Source organism: Eucalyptus grandis, chromosome 3, assembly GCF_016545825.1.
Source record: "Eucalyptus grandis isolate ANBG69807.140 chromosome 3, ASM1654582v1, whole genome shotgun sequence".
Classification (NCBI taxonomy): Eukaryota; Viridiplantae; Streptophyta; class Magnoliopsida; order Myrtales; family Myrtaceae; genus Eucalyptus; species Eucalyptus grandis.
In genome coordinates this window covers 55,895,687-55,909,996 of record NC_052614.1, presented here as the reverse complement: position 1 = coordinate 55,909,996, position 14,310 = coordinate 55,895,687, and the positions used below count along the sequence as shown (strand labels likewise).

Here is a 14,310-nt window from a genome sequence, read left to right as displayed (position 1 = left end):
AGGAAATCATAAATCCTTCGTTCAATTCGCAGTTTCATTGTTCTTTATGTTAGATTGCAGCCTACCTTTCTCCACCATTTTTCCGTGATGAACAGCAATCATATCGGCATTCCTAACTGTGCTCAAACAGTGGGGAACAATGACAGTTGTCCGGGTTGCCCATAATCCTGTCCAAAGCATCTTGGATTTTCATCCTCCCAGATTCCGCGTCGAGTGCACTTGTGGCTTCGTCCGGGAGCAACATACGAGGATCTTTAAGAGTCGCTTTTGCTATGGCTACTCTTGCTTCTGCCCATTAGACAGCTGAGTCCCATGTTCACCAACCATAGTGTCCAAGCCCTAAATGTCAAAAAGTTCGTTTCACGGATACTGGGCCACCCGGAAAATATTTTCCAGTCATTTTCCCTATAAAACGACAATATTTTCCGCTACTAAACTTGAAAATGTTTCTGAAAATGTTTTCCGGTGTTCGGTAAAAAATATTTTCTAACCATTATGCTTGGAATAGTTTAACATGGTCTCTGTTGTGAAGTTGCTTCCTTTTTCCCTCTGGGTGTTTTCTTGATCGATCGAAGATATGAGCTAAAAATCAATGCCTCAAGCCATTGGTGTTCAACTCAGAATGAACCCACTTGGCAAAATTATTCTGGGAAGCCAAACAACCGAACTTGGATTCATGTTTCGCATCTATTGCCATTTTAAAATAAAGTTTTTTGGCAAATAAACACTTGTGAATTAACTCTTGCTTTGCAGCATTCAGTCAACCAATATCTAGTATTAAATGAGAAGAGTACTTGGTTAACTAAATGGTTCTTAAACTTTTCCAGGTGTAACTTCCTGTCTGAGTGAAATGCATATGATACCCATGCATCCATTCCTGATCAGAACAATTAATTGCTTAAGAGATGAGTAGCTACATTCATCTTTTACTTATTCCATCAAATAAGCAGTCAATCTCACTCAAGGCCTCGATGAGTGCTACCATTTTTGTTTCAGCTATTGAAGAACTATAGCTTTTTTAGCTAATTCTGTTTCTTACCCATGCTAAAGTAGTTCCAAAATCTTCCACAATATTTGTGGAACCCATCCTGGTAATCATCAGTGGAATATTAGCAAGTAAATAGTGGCGAATTCTCCATATGAATCCAGAAGAGCATCATAGATAAATTAGGCAAGCAGAGGGTCAATTACAAAACACTGCTATTTGACTACAGGTGTTAAATGTCTGAATCCAAAAGACAGTAATAACTACCTGGTTGACCTATGGATTTCATAAAGGCGTAGTCTGGTTTAAGCAACTCATTCAGTTCATACTCTTTTGACCAGCAAACTCATCAGATCAAGCTATCAAAAATCTTGTGTTACCTCGTTACCTTGAGACTTCTACTGAGCACTTTGCAAAAAATTACACATCAATGGAATTTTGGCAGCCATAATATGTCTACACACCTATCTCTTCATCTATTTTTGCAGTAGGTTGTCTAGCTAGAAATGCTTGTTGATGCAGTCAACAGAGCATCAAGGAAGAGTTCTTGATCACCATCACAATCACCATCACCAACCATACACCCAGAGACAAGTATATCACTAATGATGATCTCCTTTGTTTAGAAATTTATCAACCCATACTTTGCGAAGAGTCGCACTCTTCACCATGAATGCTTTTCCAATTTTTCATTTTCAATTAGATGGTCAAAAACTGATTCAAGGGTAATTTCATCATATCCATCCACTTTCATCACCTCATTGTAGAGTTGAGAGTAATAGACTTGAGAGTGATCCACATCCGTATGAGCCAATGACTTAATTGCTGAGGCCATCTCTCCAAGTTGTGTTGAAAGTGCGACATACTTGTCATCATTGTTGGAACCTTTTCGCCTTTTGTGAGACCTCTTTTCTAAATGCACAGTAGAGGAACATGTTTTCGAGCCCTTCATCAACTCATCGAAGTCATCGAAGTCATCACCTAAGTCGATAGGTGAGGAGTCAACTTCCGTTGCATCGATGTCCCCGAATTGCTTAGCAAAGCTTTCGGTGGCTATATATCTCCCAACCACCACAACCATCTCATCATACATGTCAATCATTTTATTCAAATACTTTACATGAGAAGGATGGACCTGTAAATGCACAATATTCATTCAATTATTAGTTCCACGGTTAGATATGAAAAAGAAGCAGATAACACTTAGGCTTCAAGCTATGACAAAAACATGTTTGAAGCCCTTCATTTGTTTGTTCTTTTAGTCATTTTCCCTTCACAATTACGCCTAAATAGAAATTGCATTGTCAATCCATCTTTGCAAGAGATGCAAGATCAATAAGATCTAAAGCACGAGGTTTCGAAACGCCTATCAATGTTAGAATTAGCAACTCATTTGTGAACACCTAAATTGCAGAAGACATGGTGCCTTCTTAGTCTCTCACCACTTAAATAGCAGAAGATAAAGAGAAAAGAAGCAAACTTTACCAACCCTAGTCGCATTCCACATATACCCAACAATCAAATCAAAATCGCAGCAGCAAAAGACATTGAGAAAATTTCCAGACATATAAATTGGTAGTATGATAGTTAATATTAAATTATGCATTACACTTGTAACAAAAACAGAAACAACACCAACACAATAACCTATGGCTTTAGTGAAACAGGGGTGACTAACAAGTTAATAATTTGCTCTCTTTTTTTTAGTCCAGCATGTTAGCAAACGCATTAAAGTTTAAAAATCTTGACTGAGATGGTTAGGAAATTATCCCTTATATGCTGAGTAAGTATATAAAGACACATAAAACTACTTATGTGAAACATTGGCTAAAAGAATGTATTGAGCAACCGATGAGAAAAATTACCGACACATATTGATCAAATTCATTTTTCCCAGCTATGACCATTTTCAACTTGTCATCCCAACTGAATCCACTCTTGCCACGCACAGTTTGAATCGTCTTCCAATTGCTTTTGACTATCTTCAAATGGTTCTCAACATGGTCGGGCTCACAACAAACACTAAACTTCTCATTTATTGTATTGACAACTCGAGTAATTGAAGAGGGTTTGAATGTACTTGAAGGCTTGTTTCCTTTACTAGCTTCATCAGCGAGAATTTCAAGTAAAACACGTTCCATAGGTTTCGACCATCTAAATTGCTTGACCTTCTCATCGTTTGCCTTACTTTTACTCATCATGATAACTACGTAACAACTTTAAACATTAGAATAAGAAAAATATGATGAAGATGGACACATAGTAAATATTTAGAGATGATTATCATTAAAGAAATGAAAAGCACATGTTCAAAATAAAGCACTCAAAAGAAATAAAAGTAAAACTATTGGCTTCTTCTAATATTTTGATAACTAATCCACATTGCATGTGCAATCCTATCCCTCTTTGATGCCCATATCCTATTTTCCTCCTTTTCCTCCCTTTGAGAAAGTTGGATTCTTGGATTTTCTCTTTGAGATTCCATTTGTCTATTCATCTCTTCCATGATAGAGTCATTGGGATCAGCTTTCATAATAAAATTGTGAATGATACAACAAGCTAAGACAACATTGACTTGTGTTCTAAATGACCAAAAAGGTTCTGAACCCAATACTCGAAAACGCTTCTTTAGAACTCCAAATGCTCTTTCAATAGTAGTTCTTAGAGATGAATGCCGCAAATTGAATAGTTCCTTCTCGTTTTCAGGAGGGCGATCACTAAACTCCTTCAAATGGCATCTAACACCACGATAGGGAGAGATGATGCCATTTTGGATTCCATAACCAGCATCAGCAAGATAATATTTTCCTACAAGTTATAAATAAGTTTATTATCAAGTTACTAATCTCAATTCACATAATGTGTGTAAATTCAATTTTCTTACCTCTAGGAATGTTCAATCCATTCGGCCTTGAAAGCGCATCGGACAAAATACATGAATCATGAGATGTGCCTTCCCAACCAGCTAATACATAAGAAAATCTCAAGTCAAATGTAATAGCAGCTAATATATTTTGTGTTGTTCCATCCTTTCGACCATGAAATCTTCCTTGAATTTCAAGAGGAACTGATGCACGTACATGAGTTCCATCTATTGCTCCAACACAATCCTAAAATAATCAATATAGTTACCAACCAAATACTAATGAAACTTCTCAAGCAATTTATAGACTTGTTTTTTCAAATTCCATACCTTAAAATATGGATAAAACCTTCGACTGTTACTTATCTCAGGAGGAGTGGAATTGCCTAGTTCTTTCACCACATGCTTGTATAATTTCAAAACCGCTTGCAGGACGATTTTGAAATATCTATGAACGGTGTCTATTGATCTATGAAATCTTCCCCCAATGACTCTAAACCTCACATTATGTACAATGATATGACAAAATACCATAACTTGCTCCATAATAGAAACATTTACAGTAGAATGCAACAAGTTACTTGCACCAAGTATCTTACAAAGGTCTAAAAAGCATTCGGCGTCATCCGTATTTGATCTACACAATGAGTATCACCACTATATAACACACGATTCATATATAACTCTCTCTCATAATCTCGATTCACATGAGGCTCTCTCGGTATGCGATTCTCCGAATGATCATAATCATCCATAACTAATGTGATAACTGTCATAACCGTTGCAGCTGCACCCGTTACCACTGCTTGAATTTTGTTATCCATCTATATTGGAACATAATAATCATGAAACACAAATTCATATGAAATACAAGAACAACAATACTAGAAGAACCAGAAAAATAGGGGACAACGGATGATTGTAAGAATGTATTACCTTACTTTGTTTGTGTCAATGTGGATGTCTAGCTTAATCAATTTCCCTTTGTAGATATCTGTAATGTTATCAAGTTTAAAGTGAGAAATATATCATCTTCAAAGAAATATGATTTAACTTATGTATTAATCATGCAAACGAGTATAGTTGCTGAAATATCCACCAATTCTCGAAATGTTAAAGTGAGAAGACATACGATCTTACTGATTATTCATAATATTATAGGACCCATCATCATATAAAAGAATGACAAAAAGAACAAAGCTGATGAAGAATCGAAAACCACACATGGCCGACACCACATGAAGGACATGTACATATACATGGTGAGAGCGACAAATCTTCAGTTTTTACTTAGCTAATCATTGTAAAGTTCTATTTAGAAATCATACGTTACGGCTTACCATAATATATACCCGATCATAATTATGACAGTATTATGTTAGTCTAGATATAGGCATATATCCATGACCTTCATACGTTACGACTTACCATATTAGATACCCGATCATAGTTATGATAGTACTATATTGGAGTCTAGAGATATAGTTATAAATCCGTGACCTTAAGTAAATTGAGTTTTTTCATAACCAACAATGTTACTTGAAAAACCCTTGTACAACACTTGGTCGCACAAGCTTTGCCATCCATTTGCTATGATGCAGTTCAATCTTCGTGCATACTTCATGTCTCTGATATGCAAATATCATTGTTCAAATACGACACGTAAATGGGCAGACATAGGAAGTCAGGACTCATGCATCCACTTCTCTCTTTAGAAGATTGAAAATCTGTGATTAGCACGAGACCAATTGCTCAATGTCCCGCCATCAATTTCCTAAGAAGAAAGCAGTCAACCTAGTGACTCGTAGTTGGTAAATTGCACCGAGCGAAGCTAGAAGGAATAGACGGCGGGGAGGATTCGATTGGGGGAAGAGGGAAGAGGGAGAGGGAGAAGGAGAGGAGGAGATACCTTTTGAATCTGCTCGGTGGTGATGTTGGTCGGGGGAAATGAGGAAAACACGAGGATCATTTGCGGAGGCTGCTGCATCTTCGCGGGTCTCGTCTTACTCCTCCTCCTCCTCCCCAACACACATTCAATCGAAGGATCGATGGAATCCTCCCCAAAACCCTCTATACATGCAAACAAGAGGAGAGAGATCTATGAGGACACTTCAATCCGTGCATACGCCGCTTGAAGACAACTACGCATGGAAGAGTATGAACTGACCAGCAGTGAAGAGGAAGCAGGGCACGTCGCGGAGATTGAGCACCGCTAGACGAGGGGAGGCTCCGCTGCTGCTAATCATCGGTGTCGAAGGAGGAGGACGAGATCGAAACCCGGGGCTTCGTGAGGGGAGATCCAGCCGCCACCTCATCGCTGCTAATCATCGGCGTCGAAGGAGGAGGAGGACGAGATCGAAGCCCTAGGTTTCGTGAGAAGAGGGCAGAAATGGCAGATGAGTAATGAAAGATTGCTCGAGCGCGCGATGGGAAAATGATTTCCTCTAGAAAATGATTTCCTCTTTTCAAAAGAGGAAATCATTTTCCACGATTTGATGGAGAAATTTTCCTTTGACCGGAAAACATTTTCCTTGACCATTTATTTTCCTCCGTCCGAACACCGGAAATTCCGGAAAATATTTTCCCGGAAGTTATTTTCCGCGAAACGAACGGAGCATAAATGTCAAAAGTTACAAAATCATGAAGATCGAGAAGGTAAGGAAAGAAATTATTGTTTGGCCGTAGAAAAGAAGAAAGCCGATGCATAGATCATGGAGTTGCATTATATTTATACACGTGGCAACTTGTCTATGAACTTGGCCGCGCGCAAGTTACGCAAAGCTTTGATCTCCTCAAGCGTGGCGCCTTCCTTTCCATATGCAATATTGTCCTTGATGCTGCAAGCAAATAACACAGCTCTGGGCGACAAACCCAATTTTGCTCTGATCCATTTAAGCTGAAACTCTTTTAAGGTTGATCCCATCGATAAGTACTTCACCGTCTTGCGGATCATTAAATCTCTGCGGTTGTACCACTTGGGATGCCAAGGAGAACCCGTTGAATAGTTGTTCATCGGGCTGGCTGGATAAGTGAAATAAACATCCCTCAACTCTATATCTCCACGAATGTCGTCTAGTTTCTTTCCCTTGGTATCAAATGAATCAATGTCCGGCTTCCTGTGGATGGTCTTGATCATCTTATATGCAGACTTGACCAAGAGCAAATGTACTCATGCATGGAGAAGCTCGCCAAGAGACCTAATGAACGTCCGCACCATGCCCTAAAAAGGAGGAACAAAAAGAAAGAAAATCCATGATCAAGCTTTCTAAATTTCAATAGGGTAAATAAGGAATTGAACCATGAGAACAAATACCCAAAAGAAAAGGACAATTTGAGTGCAACTCATATAGAACCAATAAGATGCCACGACCACATTAATCACTGTGCCTCCATTATATCCCTTGTCCAATATCAACTTCGCACCGTTGGAGAAATCTTCTTGAAATGTTTTGAAGTTGACAAATCGTTTCTATCGTCTAGTCGAAGGCTTGCACTGCTATTTAAAGTCGAAGACCTTGGGACCTAGACTCAAGACTCAAAGTCTATCCTCATTGACATTACTAATCCGTTGAAGAAAAGTTATCCAAAACTGGATGTTTCGTTGAGGATTTAACCTTATCAGCGGAGAAGATCTCATGGCTAGAGAAGACATAAACAGAGTCCTTTGATTGATCGAAGATTGATTCGATAATTGAAGATCCGGTGATTGCCTAAATATTATTGGAAGGTTACGCTTATGAAAACCGAGATCCCGATTGTATGGGCGAACAGATTGATGGGCTATCAACACGTTCCTTTAATAGCTTGAACAATCTTCCTAATTGATTCCGTCCAACGGGTAGATTGGAGGAATTCCTTTGGTAAGTGCCAACGGGTATGATGGCATAAAGGAGTATATAAGGAAGACTGTCTTAGTTGTTCAAGGTGTGCGTGATAGAAGAATTCTAAAGTCTGAAGCTCCTTTTTGTTTAGACAAATCCTTTGAGCGAATACTTGTATACGAAAGAGAGAGTCTATATTTGTGAGAAATCTTGAGGAGGTGTGGTAGAACATCTACACTGTGGAATCAAGGCAAAGCCGTGCTGTAACTCTCTCTTGTTCATAGTGGAATCCAGTCAATAGGTGCAGTGAAGAAGAGTGGACGTAGGCTTATATGCCGAACCACTATAAACCGCGTGTTAAATTTTCTCTCTCCGGTCTTACTTTGATTATCGTTTCCTCCAACTGTCTAGTATTGTGCAATTGCTTGAGAAAAATTCTTTATATACCTATTCACCCCTAGGTACTCATATTAGCAATATCAATTGGTATCGAGCCTATGTACTTACTTTATTTGAAGTGTTTTACTTCGTAGTAAAGATCCATGGCTAGTATGCTAGCACCGGGGCGATGGAAGGGCAAAGCAATACCAGACCACCCTACTTTGATGGAAAGGATTACAACATCCGGAAGAACAAGATGAAAGCTTTCCTTCGATCAAAGGATCATCTCAGGATGGGACGTTGTAGAAAAGGAATTACTCCTACCACTACATCGGTCTACGAAGGAAAAGAAACTGATGAAACCAGCGGAATGTCTCAGAAGAAATAATCAAGAGACAAGCACTCGATGCAAAAGCAATTTACTCCTTATATTGTGCTTTATCACCAACTGAATATAATAGAATATCTTGTGGTGCACAAAAGAAGTTTGGGACAGATTGCATATCACCTATAAAGGAACGATCGAGTGAAGGAAACAAGAATCAACATTCTTCTCGGTCAATACGAAGCCTTCGAATGAAACCGGAGAATCTATATCGACATGTTTAGTTGTTTTACGATATTGTGAATGGTCTTGAAAATCAAGGTCAACCAACTTCGATCCCATGAAGGTAAACAAGCTACTGCGTGGACTCTTCAGGGATTGGAATCACATAAAGACTTCGATAAGAGACACAAAGAATTATGCCACTATCGTCGACGAGCTAATTGGAACTCTTCAGTCTTATGAAGTGGAACGGATCAATGAAGATGAAGATCCAAAAGGTAAGAAGTCCATTGCATTAAAATCAAATGATGATTCGATGATACTGATTCTCAAGAAGATATGGACGATGAGGAGCTTGCTCTCATGATAAGAAGATTTAGCGAATAGAAAAGGAAGAAGGTTCAACTCAAAGAAACAAAGCTTTCAAAGACAGCAGACAAGTCTTGATGATGAGGAACCAAACAAAGACATAGTCCGCTTTGAATGTAAGAAAAAGGGACACATCGGACCCAACTGTCCTCTTCAAGAAGAAGAAAGGAAAGCTGAAAGATTTCGAAAAGCTCTCAAAGCGAAACCAGGTGACACAGAGTGTGAAGAAAGTGATAATGAATATGCCAATCTATGTCGATGGCACACCGACTGCACTGGATCGACTGACAGTGAATTTGAGGCAAGTAATATTAAAATTCCTATCAAAGTTTCTAAATATATTGATGAATTATGTTTTAGTCTTAAGACTTCTCTCAAAAGAATTCCCGAACTGAAAAGGAAAACTCACTCTAAAACAAAAGGAAAATGTTTTAGTAGAAAGAGTTAAAAGTCTAGACTTGATTGTTTCCACTCTTAAAGAAAATGAAGATAATCTTTTAAAAGAAAATGCTCTTTTAAAAACAGACTTATCAAATATCTCAAAGAAATTTTCAATAGGTCCGAAAACTTGAGAAAATTCTTTCAGCTCAAAGACCTTACTTCAATAAGTCCGGTCTAGGTATGACAGAAGAAACAATTCCCGATTGATTTTCCTAAAGTAAAAGAAAGAATTAAGAAAAGACTCGAGAGAGGTTTACAAAAATCACTTCAAGAAAGTTTTTGTAAAATCTGTAGGTAGAAATGCTCTAAAATGTTCAAAATGCAATAGTCCGGATCACTTTGAAAAAGAGTGTCCTATGGTTTGGAAACTCGTTAAGAGAATATGGGCTAATCCGCTTATGTTACTAACACCAAAGGACCCAAGAAAGTTTGGGTACAAAGAAAGCTTGAGACTCTTTTTAAATGCAGGTCACCGTCAAGAAAAAGGTAAAGTGGTATCTTGACGGTGGATGCTCAAGACACAATGGGAGACTCAAATTGTTTTATAAAGATTGCTCAAGTAAATGGTGGAAAAGTTTCATTTGGAGGAAACTGACAAAGGAGTATTGTGGGATTTGGAACTGTGAAAATTGGAAATCTCACCATAAGTAATGTTTCCTTAATGGAATGACTCAATTACAATCTTCTCAGCATTAGTCAATTGTGTGATATGGTTTCAAGATCTTCTTTCAAGAAGGAATATGTTCTGGAATCGGTAAAGACTCTACTCGCCTTTCATGGGTCGTAGACATGGAAACATTTATCTTCCGGATGTGAAACCAAATGAATCGCAATGTTTTATCTCAATTCAAGACGAAGCAAGCTTATGGCACATAAAGCTTGGTCATGTCAACATGAAGCAATTAGCCAAAATCTCATCAAACAATTGTTCGAGGACTACCCAAATTACCTTATCAAAAGACTGATCCATGCACTCCATGTATTCGGGAAAGGGTAAGAAATTCATTTAAGCCAATAAATCATGTCTCTACTAATCATGTACTACGGTTGCTGCATATGGATCTCTTCGGACCAACGAACACAGTATTGAGGTAAGAAATATTGCATAGTAATTGTGGACGATTACTCCCGTTTTACTTGGGTATATTTCCTTGCAAGTAAGTCTGAAACCTTCTCGTATTTTGAAAAGTTTGCTAAAAGGTTCAAATGAAAAAGGATGTGTTATCTCAAGTATAAGAACGATCATGGAGGTGAATTTGAAAATCAAGATTTTACAAAATTTAGTGATGAATCTAGCTTTAATCATGTGTTCTCCTCTCCATATACTCCTCAAAAAATGGAGTTGTGGAAAGAAAGAACAGATCTCTTCAGAAATGGCTAGATCTATTTTAATTGAAAGCAAGATTTCTTCACGATTTTGGGCTGAAGCTGTTTCAACAGCATGTTATATCATCAATAGAGTCTTCTTAAGACCTATTCTAGAGAAACCCCTTACGAATTGTTCAAAGATAAGAAGCCTATTGTTTCATACTTTTATGTATTCGGTTGCAAATGTTTTATATTGAAAAATGCAAAAGATCGAGTTGGTAAGTTTGAAGAAAGATCGATGAAGGTATCTTCCTTGGATATTCTACATCAAGCAAAGCCTTCAGAGTCTATAACAAGAAGAGCCGTCGTGGAGGAGTCAATGAATGTCAAATTTCAAGACTCACGCAAGATGAATCAAGTCGACTCATCAAGAAGAGTCCGAACCGCTCCGCATCTTCCAAAGCTTACAACTCAAGAAGCATCTCAGACTCTGGAAAACCAGCTTCAAGATGTTCTTGTAGATCCAAACAAAGAAAGAGATCATCAACCAGACAGATCAACGAGTAACTGGAAGCATAAGTCCAGTCATCCCAAAGATCTTATAATCGGCGAAATGAATGAAGGAATTTGCACAGATCCAAAAGGCGAGAAGAGTCTAGTCTTTGTGGCTCGTTTCGAAATTGAACCAAAAAGCATAGAAGAAGCTTTATATGATGAAAGCTAGATTGAAGCTATGCAAGAAGAGCTCGACATACTTAAAGATTAATGATGTTTGGAAATTGACATCCAAACCACAAGGTAAAACTATCGAGCTAAATGTGGGTGTTCTAAATGATGAATGAGAAAGGAAAAGTCGCATTAAACAAAGCAAGACTCGTGGCCATGGGATATACGCAAGAAGAAGGAATAGACTATGATGAGACTTACGCTCCAAAGAGTGCTGTTAAGCTATTCGACTATTACTTGCGTTTCGTTTGTTATAAGAATTCCCTCATGTTATTCCAAATGGAAGTCAAAAGCGCCCTTCCTAAATGGAGTCATCCAAGAGGGAAGTTTATGTGGAACAACCACTGTGGTTTGAAGACCCAAAGAGTTAATTTACTCTTCTGGGATCGAATAGCACCAGATGGTTTAAAGCAAAAGACTTTCGAGCTTTCTGTGACGACATTTGTTGGAGAAATCTTTCCAAATATTTTAGGCGACAAAACATTTCTATCGGTCTGAGTCCTGGATATTTTATAGTTAAAGTCTCAAGACTTTGTAATCTCAAGACTCAGACTCAAGACTCAAGACTAAGACTCAAGATTATTCTCAACGACAAATGTCTTCTAATCAAAGGGCGAAGGATATCCAAGGGCATATGGTCAGATTCGATCCAAATCCTCGAAAAGATTCCTTAGTTGGAGAATTACCACGGATTTTTTATTCTTATCTAAGAACAATAGAAGATCCGATGGCTCACTTCAAACATTCTTGGAATGTTCTATTCTTGGAAACTAAAATCCTGATTGTATGGGGAACGAAAGATTGATGGACTATCATCGTAGATTCTTAAATAGCTCGGATGATCTTCTTAATTGATTCCGACCAACGGGTAGATTGGTGGAATTCCTTTGGTAAGTGCCAACGGCTATGATGGCATAAAGGAGTATAAAAAGGAAGACGTTCTAGTTGTTTTAAGTGTGTGATCGATAGAAAAATTCCAGTCCGAAGAACCTTGATTGTTGGGGCTCCATGCGCTCGAGCGAAATTGTACACACGAGAGTGTTTATACTTGTGATACCTCGAGCGAGTGTAGTAGATCATCTACATCGAGAAATCAAGGAAGATCAACACTCGTAACATCTCTTTGTTCATAGTGGGAATCAGCCCAATCTACAGTTCGTGCGAAGAAAGGACGTAGGCTTGAATCAAGCCGAACTACTATAAACCTCGTGTTTAATTCTCTCTTTCCTTTACTCAGTCTCTTACGATTGATTCTTTAATTATCCATTTGTCTAAGTATTGTGCAATCTCCAAGAAAATTTTTATAAACCTATTCACACTCCTGCAGGTACTCGTACTAGCATTTTCACTGGTATCCGTTTGTGTTCTTACTTTATTTGAAGTGTTTTACTTCTCGAAAAAGATCCATGGCTAGTATGCTAGCACTGTGGCCGGTGGAAGGGAAAAAGCAATACTGACCACCCTACTTTGATGGAAAGGATTACAACATCCTGGAAAAACAAGATGAAAGCTTTTTCTACGATCAAGGATCCTCCGGAATGGATGTGGTGGAAAGAGGAATTACCCTACTCTGCATCAGCATCCGAAAGAGGGAAAGAAAAACCGTTGAAACCGGCGGAATGTCTCAAGAAGAGATAAACAAGAGACAAGCACTGATGCAAAGCAATTTACTCTTTATATCAGTGCTTTATCACCAATAATATACAGAATATCTTCTTGTGATACAGCAAAAGAAGTCTACTGGGGACAGACACATATCACTTATGAAGGGATTGGACCGAAAGTGAAGGAGAGACCAGAATTAACATTCTCCTTGGTCAATATGAAGCCTTCAAAATGAAACAAGGAGAATCTATAACCGACATGTTTAGCCGTTTACGTTTTGTCAATGGTCTTGAGAATCCAAGGACAAGCTGATCTATGATTGTCAATGGTGGACTCTCAAGGATTGGAATCATATAAAGACTTCAAAAATTTATGCCATGATCCTCTTATGAAGTGGAACGACTAATGAAGACGAAGATCCAAGAGGTAAGAAATCCATTGCATTAAAATCTAACGATGATTACGTGTCTGAGACTACGAAGAAGATCGGACGATGAGGAGCTTGCTCTTATGATTAGAAGGTTCTTAAAGCTGAATAGAAAAGGGAGAAGGTTCAACTCAAAGGAAACAAAGTCTTGAGGAAACAACAAACCAAGTTTGTTGATAATGAGAAACCAAACAAAGATGTAGTTTGTTTCGAATGTAAAGAAAAGGTTACACACGGACAAATTGTCCTCTCTAAAGAAGAAAAGGAAAAGCTGAAAAGTCTCAAAGCTCTCAAAGCCGAAACTTGGAGCGATGAGTGTGAAGAAAGTGATGGAATATGCCAACCCTGTCTAATGGCACACCGCACTCCGATTTTGGATCGGACTCGACAGTGAATTTGAGGTAAGTGATTATAAAATCCTCGTCAAAGCTCTAAATACATTGATGAACTATGTTTTAGTCTTAAGACTTCTCTAAAAGGATTTCCGAACTTAAAAGGAAAACTCAGTCTTAAAACAAAAGGAAAATATTTTAAAAAAAAAGTGAAAAGTTTAGACTTGAATATTTCTACTCTTAAGGAGAATGAAGATAAACTTTCAAAAGAAAATGCTTTTCTTAAACTCTGACTTATCAAAATATTTCAAAGAAATTTTCAATGGGTCCGAAAAAACTTGAAAAAGTTCTTTCGGTCAAAGACCTTACTTTAACAAGTCTCTGGTTTGGGTATGACAGCGTAAAATTCCTTTGATTGATTTTCCAAAAGTAAAAGAAAGAATTAAGAAAAGACCGTCAAAAGAGGCTTACAAAATCATTTCAAGAAAGTCTTTGTAAAGTCTCA

General features: G+C 38.0%; 1 pseudogene; it reads right to left on the bottom strand.

The window, feature by feature from the left end:
- The window catches only part of LOC120291978, a 28,827-nt pseudogene that overhangs the window by 1,455 nt on the left and 13,062 nt on the right, over positions 1-14,310 (bottom strand).